Raw genomic sequence first — 12,626 nt, 5'->3', positions numbered from 1 at the left:
ATTCCAGAACGTTGTACTTGTTCCTCTGCATGAATGCCTTAGTGGATTTTGAGCAGTGTTTCGGGTCGTTGTCTTGTTGAAAGATCCAGCCCGGCGCAGCTTCAGCTTTGTCACTGATTCCTGGACATTGGTCTCCAGAATCTGCTGATACTCAGTGGAATCCATGCGTCCCTCAACTTTGACAAGGTTCCCAGTCTCTGCACTGGCCACACAGCATGATGGAACCACCACCATATTTTACTGTAGGTAGCAGGTGTTTTTCTTAGAATGCTGTGTTCTTTTTCCTCCATGCATAACGCCCCTTGTTATGCCCAAATAACTCAATTTTAGTTTCATCAGTCCACAGCACCTTATTCCAAAATGAAGCTGGCTTGTCCAAATGTGCTTGAGCATACCTCAAGTGGCTCTGTTTGTGCTGTGGGCGGAGAAAAGGCTTCCTCTGCATCACTCTCACATACAGCATCTCCTTGTGTAAAGTGCGCCCAATGGTTGAACGATGCACAGTGACTCCATCTGCTGCAAGATGATGTTGTAGGTCTTTGGTGCTGGTCTGTGGGTTGACTCTGACTGTTCTCACCATTCGTCGCTTCTGTCTATCCAAAATCTTTCTTGGTCTGCCACTTCGAGCCTTAACTTGAACTGAGCCTGTAGTCTTCCATTTCCTCAATATGTTCCTAACTGTGGAAACAGACAGCTTAAATCTCTGGGACAGCTTTCTGTATCCTTCCCCTAAACCATGATGGTGAACAATCTTTGTCTTCAGGTCATTTGAGAGTTGTTTTGTGACCCCTATGTTGCTATTCTTCAGAGAAAATTAAAGGAGGAGGGAAACTTACAATTGACCCCCTTAAATACTCTTTCTCATTATAGGATTCACCTGTGTATGTAGGTCAGGGATCACTGAGCTTACCAAGCCAATTTGAGTTCCAATAATTAGTTCTAAAAGTTTTGGAATCAATAAAATGACAACGGTGCCCAAATTTATGCACCTGCCTGATTTTGTTTGAACAATTATTGCAAACTTTCTGTAAATCCAATAAACTTCATTTCACTTCTCAAATATCACTGTGTCTCCTACATGATATATTTAACAACGATTTATACAGGAAAATAATGACTATTAACAAGGTTGCCCAAACTTTTGCATCCCACTGTATGTGTATGTGTATATATATATATGTGTATATATATATATATATATATATATATATATATATGTGTGTATATATGTAGATATATATGACAGCAACACTCACAACAGTGACAAAAGAATTACATTGTCAATCATGTTGCGTTTTTTTTTTAAATGTTTCCTTTTCTTTTTCATTACTTCCTTAACACACTACTTCTCCACTGCGAAGCGCGGGTATTTTGCTAGTATAATAAACCAACATGTGACAAATTGTCAGCGATAATACAGTCATATGAAAAAGTTTGGGAACATCTCTTAATTCTTTGGATTTTTGTTTATCATTGGCTGAGCTTTCAAAGTAGCAACTTCCTTTTAATATATGAAATGCCTCACAGAAGCAGTAGTATTTCAGCAGTGACATTAAATTAACTGAATTAACAGAAAATGTGCAATATGTATTATAACAAAATTAGACAGGTGCATACATTTGGGCACCCCAACATTGATATTACATCAATACTTAGTTAAGCCTCCTTTTGCAAATATAACAGCCTCTAGACGCCCTCCTATTACCTTTGATGAATGTCTGGATTCTGGATGGAGGTATTTTTGACCATTCTTCCATACAAAATCTCTCCAGTTCAGTTAAATTTGATGGCTGCCGAGCACGGACAGCCTGCTTCAAAACATCCCATAGATTCTTAGTCGGGGGACTGTGAGGGCTATTCCAGAACATTGTACTTCTCCCTCTGCATGAATGCCTTTGTAGATTTCAAACTGGGTTTTGGGTTATTGTCTTGTTAGAATATCCAACCCCAGCGTAACTTCAACTTTGTGACTGATACTTGAACATTATCCTGAAGAATTTGTTGATATTAGGTTGAATTCATCCGACCCTCAACTTTAACAAGGGCCCCAGTCCCTGAACTAGCGACATAGCCCCAAAGCATGATAGAACCTCCACCAAATTTGACAGCTATTCCAACAAATTTGGTGTTGCAAGTAATCAGTGTTGAGCAGTTACATGCATTCAAATCAGCAAAATTACAGGGGTACCCAAACTTTTGTACAGCCAGTTTTTCACATTTGATTTAATTTCATACAACTAAATACTGCTTCACTAATAATCTTTGTTCGGAAAACACCCCAGTACTCCTAGATGTTCCTAGGAAATGAAAGACAAACCACTGTTATCTTTTTTGTTGAAAGCAGAGTAAATTATTATGCAGGCTGCGAGGGGTTCTTTTTCATATGACTGCATTTTTGAAAGACAGGGATATCAAAGACAGAGTTGATATTCATGTTTATCCAAAAGCACAGCACGATTCGTCGCAAGCGGCAAATCTGGGAAATGACTAGCATGTAGAGCCCGCACGGGGGTTGGCGAGCGAAGCGAGCAGGGGGGCAGAGCCCCCTAGTTTTCTATAACAAAGTGATAGAGACCTATAGCGTTTTCTGAAAATATCCCATATGAGTTGGAAAACAAACTTGAATGGGAACTTCCTCCAATGTAGACTATGTACACACAAACACATCCTTACTCATTCAAGCCATGTCATGCATGTTTTTGAGAAGTGGGATGGAACCACAGTAGCTGGAAAAATACCTGTATAAATAAACTCCATGAAAAGCGAGATCTTGCTGGAAACAAAACCAAAACATTAACAGCTGCCATGTGAAATCTAAACCTAAATTTTTTGCTTTGTACATTAGTCTACTATAGTGGTCACCACCCTAAGGCACCACTTACCAATGTTTAGTGTCATACCTTACCTATATTTGGAGCACTCATAATTTATTTGTGAAGAGTTCACACAGTCAGTCTGAAGTGGTGACTGAACTTGGAATTTTATGTTTTTTCTTTACGATTTAATCACTATGCCACACTGCCTAAAAAGAATTTCATTGTCTCCTATGTTTGAAATCTTGGTGATTGTAAGAGCTTTTAACCAGATTCCTTTCAACTCATATAAGATCTCAAGTGGGAAATACTATGTGTCTTTTGCTGTAGTATTATCCTCGCTGAAAGCAATGCCTGGACTAAAAAAAGTCCTGCCAAGTTCAGTCTCTGGGATACCACTACATTTTCCCTGAATTTCCTGAATTAACTTTCACTGTTTGACAGAACAGTTCCACCTGAATTAGATTTAGCACTGCCACTATCAACATTGTTTAAAAAGATACTAAGCATTTGAATTAAAATGGTGCAAAAAATACAAATATTAAACATGTAATAAACTCAAAAATACAATATGGAAAAGTTAACTTAATTTCACCATTTTCAGTAATTAACTGTATTAATGATACAGTAAATAATGCAAGAGTTCATCTTCACTATGCTAACAAAAAACAAACCTGAAATGCTGAAAAAAAACAATTGCGGCATAACCTTGAAATAGAATGTATAGGAAAGGAAAGACACAAATGAAATGAAAACAGGGCTTCATGCGGCAAGGTTATCTGGCAGCAATTCATGGTGCCGCATCAATTTAGAATTAATTATGGAGCTGATTAATGTATAACTTCAAGCAGAATTCTTCATGCTTCCAAAACACAAATCTTTTATTTTCCTTCCAAGTACTGTACATGTAACTGAAAACATTATCAATGCCATTCAAATATGAAAATATATGAGATACACATATAAATATACTTTCAGTTGCATCAACTGTGGATTAGTGCACCCTAAGCTATGCACTAAACCCATGATCCACCCTTGAGGTCCCACTTATCTATTTTGACAGGAAGCCAGAGTCCTAAACCAACCATCTACTGCATACCTACATTTAGTTCCTGCAAGAACAACAGGCTATAGAGCAATATAATGAAAAGATTTGTGAAAGCTAAGATTCCAAAAAAGTGATTTTGTTTTAACTATCAGGGAGTGTTATGTTAACATTAAAATATTAAAAAGTAAATAATAAAAAGTATAAACTTAGTGTTAACTAAAATTATTTATCTATACCTTGCGGAACAGAGTGGATTATATTTTTTTTTTGGTTGTTTTTACTAGATTTTTCTGTTTAAACGCCCATACTGACAGACATCAAGCATTCAGGCATCGATTATTACAAGATCAGTTCACAGGAAGAAGAAGAGATGAGACATTTTTTCAAACCACTTACATATACAATTTCAATCTTATAATACTGGGCTACATATTCATTGAACATTAGGCTTCACTGACATATCGATAATTTAGAAACATCGATACAAAAAGGGAAAGACAGTGCTAAACACACCACATACATAGTTCACATATTATTCATCTATGTATCCATACATTAACTGATGGATATTTAAATTTATAGTGTCCTTGCCAATGTCTCTTGTAACTGACTAAGATGAAAGCAGGTACAATGGCTAGAGGCAAAGAATGTCCCAACACTGCTTCTTAACACGCTGTGATGGAATATTACAATTGCTAAAGATATTCAAAGCAAAGCAAAGTGGAAGCAATGCACTGCATTAGTCATGAAGGTATCTTATTTTTTCCATTATTCTCTTCTTAAAAAACACCTTCATAAAATGCAATGTCAGACCACAGTGCAAAAGCCACATGTTGAATATGCTTGCAGGACACATTAAAAAGAACAGAGTGTCGTCAAAATGAAGAAACCATTTTAGCTGAAATTCAGTTTACTAGTCAGATGGACCACCAACTACTTATAGCAGAGTACCATTCCCATCTCCTCCTCATTAGAGTGTCTAATTTCATAAGTTCCCTCTCTTGTTGAAAGTACACCATTAACTCCTCTGAATTGCTGGCGGCTCTTCCAACACCAAATAACAAAATCTGCCACCAGTTGTCTGTAATGTTAATCTCTATTGATGATGTCTAAGTGACAAGTGTCAAAGTGAACTTTATTGTCATCTCAACCATATACAAGTATACAGATAGACGAAATTGTGAAGAGTTACATATAGACAGCACACATCTGGGAATTGAACATAGAAACAACAAGGAAGGGTAACCTACTCACTTGCTGTAACCTGGCATTGTACCTTTCAAATTCTGTTTCCTCTGCATAACCATTTTTTTGCAAACAGAAATTACAGCATGTTGCCACTAATCCATGTAATGCTTCCCTTACAATATCTGCTCAACTCACATCCACACTGCTGTCCACGAAGATGACTTTACAACTTTCCTTCAACAGATAAACTTATCACAGATGTCAGGCACTAAGCAGGCCCTCCTTTTCACGTCACCCAAAAAGGCTATACTTGATCTAAGGTCATCTTCTTCATGCTTCTCTTTCTTGTCTTATAAGCCCTGCTGTATTATGGTCTGTTTTCTCCCTGGCAGGGCAAATTTTAAAAAAGACATACAAAAAAAACAGCACACTCAGGTTCCATGGTTGCTGACTTGGTTGTCCACAGGGTGTGTAGTATGAACAGTGAGCCGATTGCCTAATTAGTCAGCTGTTGCACATTGATACTCCACAGGTCACACAGGTGATTATAACACTTTGCCCATGGAGGTAGTAGACAGGTTAGATCAGAATAAGAGAACAAAAAAAACAAAGAAAGGAAGGGCAGAATCGGGAGTGAGTGTCAGCACAATGGAGAGTGGGCAGAATGGGACACCCAGAATGAGCGGGGGAAAATAAAAAGCCTCCCTGGGATCTTGTAGACACCAAGGGTTCATAGTAGAAGACTGAGGTTCAACTCGGAGTATCCCTGAAGACACCAAAGGAGACAGTCAGGACAAGAGCTGGAGAGGGGAACCATGGCTGTAAGACCAGGTGGGGTGAGATGGGAAGACAAGGAAGAAAGATGCATTGGGCGGACTGGAAGGACAAAAGAAATAAAAGGACCAGATATCTGCATGGTTTTATGGTGGGATTTAATGGATTATTTATTGCAGTTTGTGTTTTAAACCCCAATTGGTAAAAGTACTAGCACTTTTTGCACCTCACTCGACTGTGTGTGTCCTTATTGCACAGCTCACCGCGGTTATGTTATCGATTTTAGGTTCAAAGATGTTGTGGCAGCTGGAGCCAACACAGACCACCATGAACAGAAACATGTAAATACCAAAATGTCAACATAACACAGTAGGAAAGGGTGTCTACACATCCTTTGTATTATACATTTTGAAACAGCCACCAACACATAGTCCAACAATGCAGTTGGGACAGCAGAAGAATCTTTCTTTTAGGGTTGTCTTAATACCAAAATTTCAGACTTCAAAACAATACTAAGTAGTGAAATTCGATACCATTTTCGATACCAAATACAGCATAGAATGTACTCAATAAAAATTGTATTTAATTAAATTGCAATTATTTACGCATTAATATCTTTACATTGATGGTAACAAATAAAAAAATGTAATCATTGAATGTAAATACTTATAGTGCAATATATTGTAGAAAACAAATACTGTTAGTGAGGTAGTTTTAGTGAAATTTGTAACATTCCATTAAGGTTAATTGAATAAGTATTCTAATCTAATCTAAAAAAAATGAATAAGGTATTTTGTAAACAATTGTTCAGAAAAGTAACACACAAACAGGTCACTCAAACACTTGCATCTTTACATAGATGTAGACTGTGCACATTGCATTTTAGTGTGAATAAACTACAATGTCTTTGTAACTTCCAATTTTTTGCAATAAAGATTTGCATCTCAATGTACTCTTCCATGAGGAAAGCTTTAGTTGGGCTGGAAATAATCCATGGCGTTGCACACACTGAAGCACAGCTGAAAGTATACAAGGACAAAGAAGAACAGCACCACTGTTTATGCAATTGAACACTGAAAAGTTATAGCACCTTATATTTCATCATATTTACTATATAATGTATTTTTAAACCCAATAGTAATAAAGTAAAAGAAGGTTACGTCCTATTGCTGAATGAGCAGAACAGCATAAAACTGGCCCATGGCGAACAACAATTGCAAACACCTCTCGACGCGTTAAAACTGACTACAAAAAACATTTCAACCTGTAGAAAAAAATAAGCGTCTCATTCCCGATTCAAATACAACAAATTTACAGGTTTATACTTAATGATACCATAATTTACAAATAAGATACATCTCAAAACTCTTTGCATTGACTTGCATGTCAGTTCTTTAAGTGTTTAACTAAACGGGTTGTGTTAGTTCCTTTAGTTGGTATTGAGTAGTTGCAAATCTTGCATACATGTTTGCATTTGCCATAATGCCAAAGTATTTCCAGACACCACTCCAGCTTCCCTCTTTGTCAATTAAGTGTACTGGTGACGGCTCCAATGACACTGAAGTTGCCATCTTATTAACATCTCTGAGTGGGTTGGAAACATTGATGCAACTCCAGCCATGCCGATTAACAGCCTACAAGCCTTAACAATCAAAAGCTACAGTGAACCAAAGTGAATTCATAATGTATGTTGTAGAATCGACACCATGAAAAATTAGCATTGAATTATAAAATGTTAAAAATCTATATTTTTGACAATATATCAACTCGCATATATTGATATTTTTCATATTTATATTGATACTTTTGACAACCCAAGTTTCTTTATGCACTTTTCTTGTAATAGCTTTTCTGTTGCTTGTGCATGAGAGTGTAGAATTGTCAGTACCTGATCCTGATGATAGACATGCTCATTGTGTTATTGGAGGTTACCACAGTGTAAGGCTTTGTGACTTCAACATTTCCCCAGACATGTACACTGACAGTTGCTGTATTGTGAGCAGTGCTTAGGAGGCTAATGTCTTTCTTTACCTTGCTAGTGATCACAGTTATTTTGCCTTGATGTTATGTTATCCACTAGATGGCAACACAATACTGTCCTGAGTAGTATGTGGGCTTAATACTTTACATTGGATAACAACAGCTTAACATGAGAGATCATCAGGTTCAACCATTTTTACACTGAATTCCAAGACCGACAGACGCTGGGTTAACATCAAGGAAGTTTAAGAAGAACCTAACATGCCTCAAGAGTGAAGTGAATCTCAACATATTTTTACCATTATTTCATTAGTTAAGTTATTAAATTACACATTTTATAGTATGAAATACAGGTGTATTGTATTGGCATATCAATACAAACTGAAGGCATATTATCTTTATGGCAAACTGCTTTTGCCATTTATGCTTATAAAGTACACTTAAATATAACATGCCACAATACACACACTACTAAAAATAAAATATGCAGTAATTACTAGAGATGCACCGATTATATCAGCCCAATATCAGGTATAGGCTAATAAAGATACAATCATTTATCGGTTGATTGTTACAAATAAGCCAATATTTAATAAGCTGATTATTCCTGTTCCATAAACATTTCACATGATGCTTCAGCAACGAAACTTAGCAGGTAGGAAAGTGTCTGTGGTGTGGACTCACTTTAGCATTTGTGCAGATGATTAGAAATGCTATTTGCAAACTCTGTTCTGCAAAGCCTTTATGAGGACAAACTACAAGTAAAACTACAAAACAACAAAACAACAAAACTGATTGCTTACCTCAAAAGGCAAAGGGATGCGAAGTAACATGATGAGTTTATGAAAAGCAAATCTGGCTAAGGATAGCAGCACTCTGTCAATAGTGTCAGCATTTGATAGGTTAAGAAAATTCAATTCAGACAATGTAGAAGCTCAGAGTATTACTCAGAAAGTAACAGAATTAATTACACTTGACAATTAGATTTTTTGCTATTAATTTTAAATAATGGAAATTTATTTGAGAGTGGGTAAGTTATAAAATATAAAACTCAGACTGTGTAATTTGTATATTAAGCTAATGTTAATGTTGCCCACACTGAATTAAAAGGAATGACCAGTAACTTAAAATGGGAACAGTTTAGTTATAAAATTATACAACTCGGAACTTATTTGTATGCCAAGAATTGGCATCACTTTCATATCAGAAAAAAATGCACTTTTATTTTTCATATTTTGCAAATTTATTACACTTTAACAGTTATCCAGTTTCAGCAGAACCACCAAACAATCGGTATTAGATTTTTTTTGTTTTCGAATAATTAGCTATCAGTATTGGCTAGAAATTTCTATATCAGTGTTATCATTAGTAATTCAATAAAATTCATATTTAAATTCATGAAAAACACAAAAACATCATGTGATACATAAACACAGAAAGATGCACAGAGATAAACTTTTTAAAATAATGTTTCTTAAATCATCAAAAAAAAAAAAAAATATTGGTCTCACTCTAGACACTTTACTTCTACTGTGCACATTACCCCTGTGTTTCTCATTCAATTACAGTTATTATAAAGGCATACTATTTATTTCATTGCTAGCTTCCTTAGATTTTTTTTCTGGATGGAAAAGACACTCATCAAGTCACAAGGACCTACTGTGTGACATTGGACGTGGTCAGTAAAGCACAGAGCTGGCAGACACTTTTTCTGTATATGCAAATTCTCTTTTAGGCACAATTACACATTATACATTCTCATAGTGGGGGATTTATTAAAATTTCTTATTTGCAGAAATGTGTATATAATTAAAATCATGGGTATATAATATTAAAAAACTATTTCAATGTAGATCTCCAGACATCCATCCATCCATTTTCTAACCCGCTGAATCTGAACACAGGGTCACGGGGGTCTGCTGGAGCCAATCCCAGCCAACACAGGGCACAAGGCAGGAACCAATCCTGGGCAGGGTGCCAATCCACCGCAGGATCTCCAGACATGACCTATATAATGCCATCTGACCCATCTCCTTATTGTGGATGACAGTATTTCACTTCTTGCTTGTTAGATTTTGTTTTATAATCCTGTTGATAAAAGGCTTGTGCAGTTTTCTTTGTTGGTGTTTTTTTCTTCCTGTTTAACTTTCTATACAAAATATTTTAGCTTGCTTTTATAACTAACAAATTTTCAAAATGCACATATCTGAAAATGTTGTAAAATATATAATAAAAAAGAAAATATTTATAAAGAGAAAATCCCCTGCAGTTTATTAGAGTGTGTTCACTGTGGAATAAGAGGAATCGCTGAAAAAGTAAAACATGCAGCACTCATTTTAAATGTACTGTATTGCAATAAAAGTGTCTGCTGTAAGACCATGGGTGGATAGTTGCCTATACATATCTGTGAAATTAAACAGGATATTCATACTCCCATTAATAGCACTTCAAATCAGTACATGGTTTAACACTGCAGTAACTAGGGCTCTGAAATTTTACTCCCTCATGAGACACAACTCCTTATGCAATTTGGTCAAATCTGCTCTCCATGGAAGCAGATGCAAAAATTAAATCTCAGTAATTTAGACAAGTGGAGGTCAGCAAATCACCGTCTGGCAGTGTGTAGCAAATTGCCAGAAATCATTGTTGGTCAGTCATTGTCTAACCTGCTTAGTCCTGAAAAGATTCCCATTCCAGCCTGCACAGGGTGCAAGGCGGGAACAAACCCTAGGCAGGGCACCAGTCCACTGCAGGGTGAACACACGCACACACATCCCAACCACAGACTAGGGCCAATAGAGTGCCATCAATACACCTAACCTGCATGTCCATGGACTGTGGGAGGAAACAGGAGCACCAGAGGAAACCCACGCAAACATGGGGAGAACCTTCAAACTTCACATAGGGTGGACTCAGGATGCAAACCAAATTGCCAGAAATAAAAATCATAGAATTTGAAGATCACAGTAATGCAATAACACTATTAAAAGTATTACATTTGTCATATAATAATTCACAGTTTTAATGTTTTCTAAAGAGAACTAGTGATTAAAACATTAAGCACTGAACACTTTGATTTTACTACAATTTTACTAGAAATGTTTCAGTAATGAATGAGCTAACTATTCACGCTTCTTCTTTTCCCTAAAAAAATGATTTATTCTTGCTTACACTTCAAGCAGTTTAATTGCACAGATGCTATTATTGTTTAAGGATTAAACAATGATTATGATATGTGGTATTATTCTTAATGTAATACAAACTTTAATACCAAGTTATACATGAAAGATTATAAACCTACATCATTAGCTACCTGTAACTTTTTTAGTTATTTGGTTTTTTCATCTCTTCAAGAAAATTGTCATTTGAATGATGGAAGATGCTGGTAATAACATTATTAAAAAGTCATTCCAATCTCTGCATTTATCCATTGGAACTAAAGAAGATTTCTCAACTACCAATCTTTGCACACATACAATTTGTCAAAAAGAAGACTAGAGTTGAAAGTGTCTTTTTTGACGGGGGTCTGCCTATGAATGAAGATCAGTTGTTTGCTAGCCTTACATGAAATTAAAAGACTTTGTTCATTTAAAAAATGTTTCAGCGGCTAATAGAACAGCATTAAATGACCATCCTGAGGACTGCTATTTAGCGTTCAAATTTTTTCTGTTTTGTCCTCATCTTTAAATATACTAATACAAGGTTTGGACTTATTTTTATCCTTATTATGAAGAATTCAAACTCAAGTGCAATAAATATATTTATCAAGCTGAAAACTTGGTTGCTGAACACAAAAACATTTCTTAGTTAAACTGAAGCTTCAACAACTGCAACTGCCTTTGTTTAAAAATATGACTCGTCAAATTCTGTGTGGTTTTGTACCCATGAATGAAAGAGGAATTTTAATGCCATGGTGTGTCACTTGTAGAGATTTATTAGCTAACAATACAATAAAGCCACCAAAATCCAAACAGACATTAACATAAAAAATATGAAGAAATTATTTTTGAAGACTGAAGATTTCTTTGAAAGAAAGCAAGTTGATTTAAAAGGCCTCCAGAAAGAGATCTTGAAATACATTTGCTTTACGTAGGTTTTCTTTAAAGGCACCATTTAAACTGCTATGACTATGAAACCTTCACTTTTGGTGACAGCCTGGTAAAAAAGAAGTTTGCATGGAAATGCTAAGCAAGCTAACTGCAAAGAAAATGGCTCAGGTGCTGCTTTCAAATGACTTGAAACATTCAAGTTCTGGTTCAAAGTATGGAAGGTCAGCTCAAAGGGTGAATTCATGGATGTATAAACATTGCAGTTCTGATGATATACTGTATGTACTTAAGAATGACTTGAAGGAAGAGTTCCTTTTTGCTTCATTACCAAGAAAAACTGCTATTTCATTACTACATCATTAACAAATGTGGCATGGATTTCAATTTCTCCTTCGGCATGTGCTCCAAGAATCTTTAGGGTCAGACCTATTTTTAAACCATCTGACACCTCAAACCATAACTTCTTTGGCTTTTAGAGAAGAAAATTCATATTGTAGAAGCAAATGAGAGGAAACAAGCCAAGTATGAAGACTTGATGGTGGAGTGCTAAAGACATTGTCGGATAGCACATTGTGATCCAGTAGAAGTGGACTGTAGAGGCTTTGCAGGCCAATCTTTGCATAGGAGACTGTGGTACTTGAAAATCACATGTCTGCAGAAGAGCTAGGCTAACAGGACCACCATAGATGCAGGAAAGAAGGCCTCAACGTGGTTATGGATCAACAGGAGTGAGCAGTGGACACAAGCTACGAGCTGATCACTTAGGAAAGGGTG

At 36.1% G+C, this 12,626-nt stretch overlaps 1 protein-coding gene across 12 annotated transcripts in view; it reads right to left on the bottom strand.

Annotated features, from left to right (window-relative positions):
- Nucleotides 1-12,626, bottom strand: part of st3gal3a (ST3 beta-galactoside alpha-2,3-sialyltransferase 3a) — a 394,364-nt gene that overhangs the window by 265,443 nt on the left and 116,295 nt on the right. The window contains exon 1 of one of the 12 annotated variants that reach the window (XM_039776583.1): nt 5,116-5,217. The exons of the other annotated variants lie outside the window; for them this stretch is intronic. The gene's annotated coding sequence lies outside the window, so the exon portion shown is untranslated. Of the gene's footprint in view, nt 1-5,115; nt 5,218-12,626 lie in introns of those variants that run through there. 12 annotated transcript variants of the gene reach the window in all.

This window comes from Polypterus senegalus, chromosome 14 (assembly GCF_016835505.1).
Source record: "Polypterus senegalus isolate Bchr_013 chromosome 14, ASM1683550v1, whole genome shotgun sequence".
Classification (NCBI taxonomy): domain Eukaryota; kingdom Metazoa; phylum Chordata; class Cladistia; order Polypteriformes; family Polypteridae; genus Polypterus; species Polypterus senegalus.
Note: the sequence above shows the minus strand (reverse complement) of the source record. Positions and strands in the feature narration are given on the sequence as shown.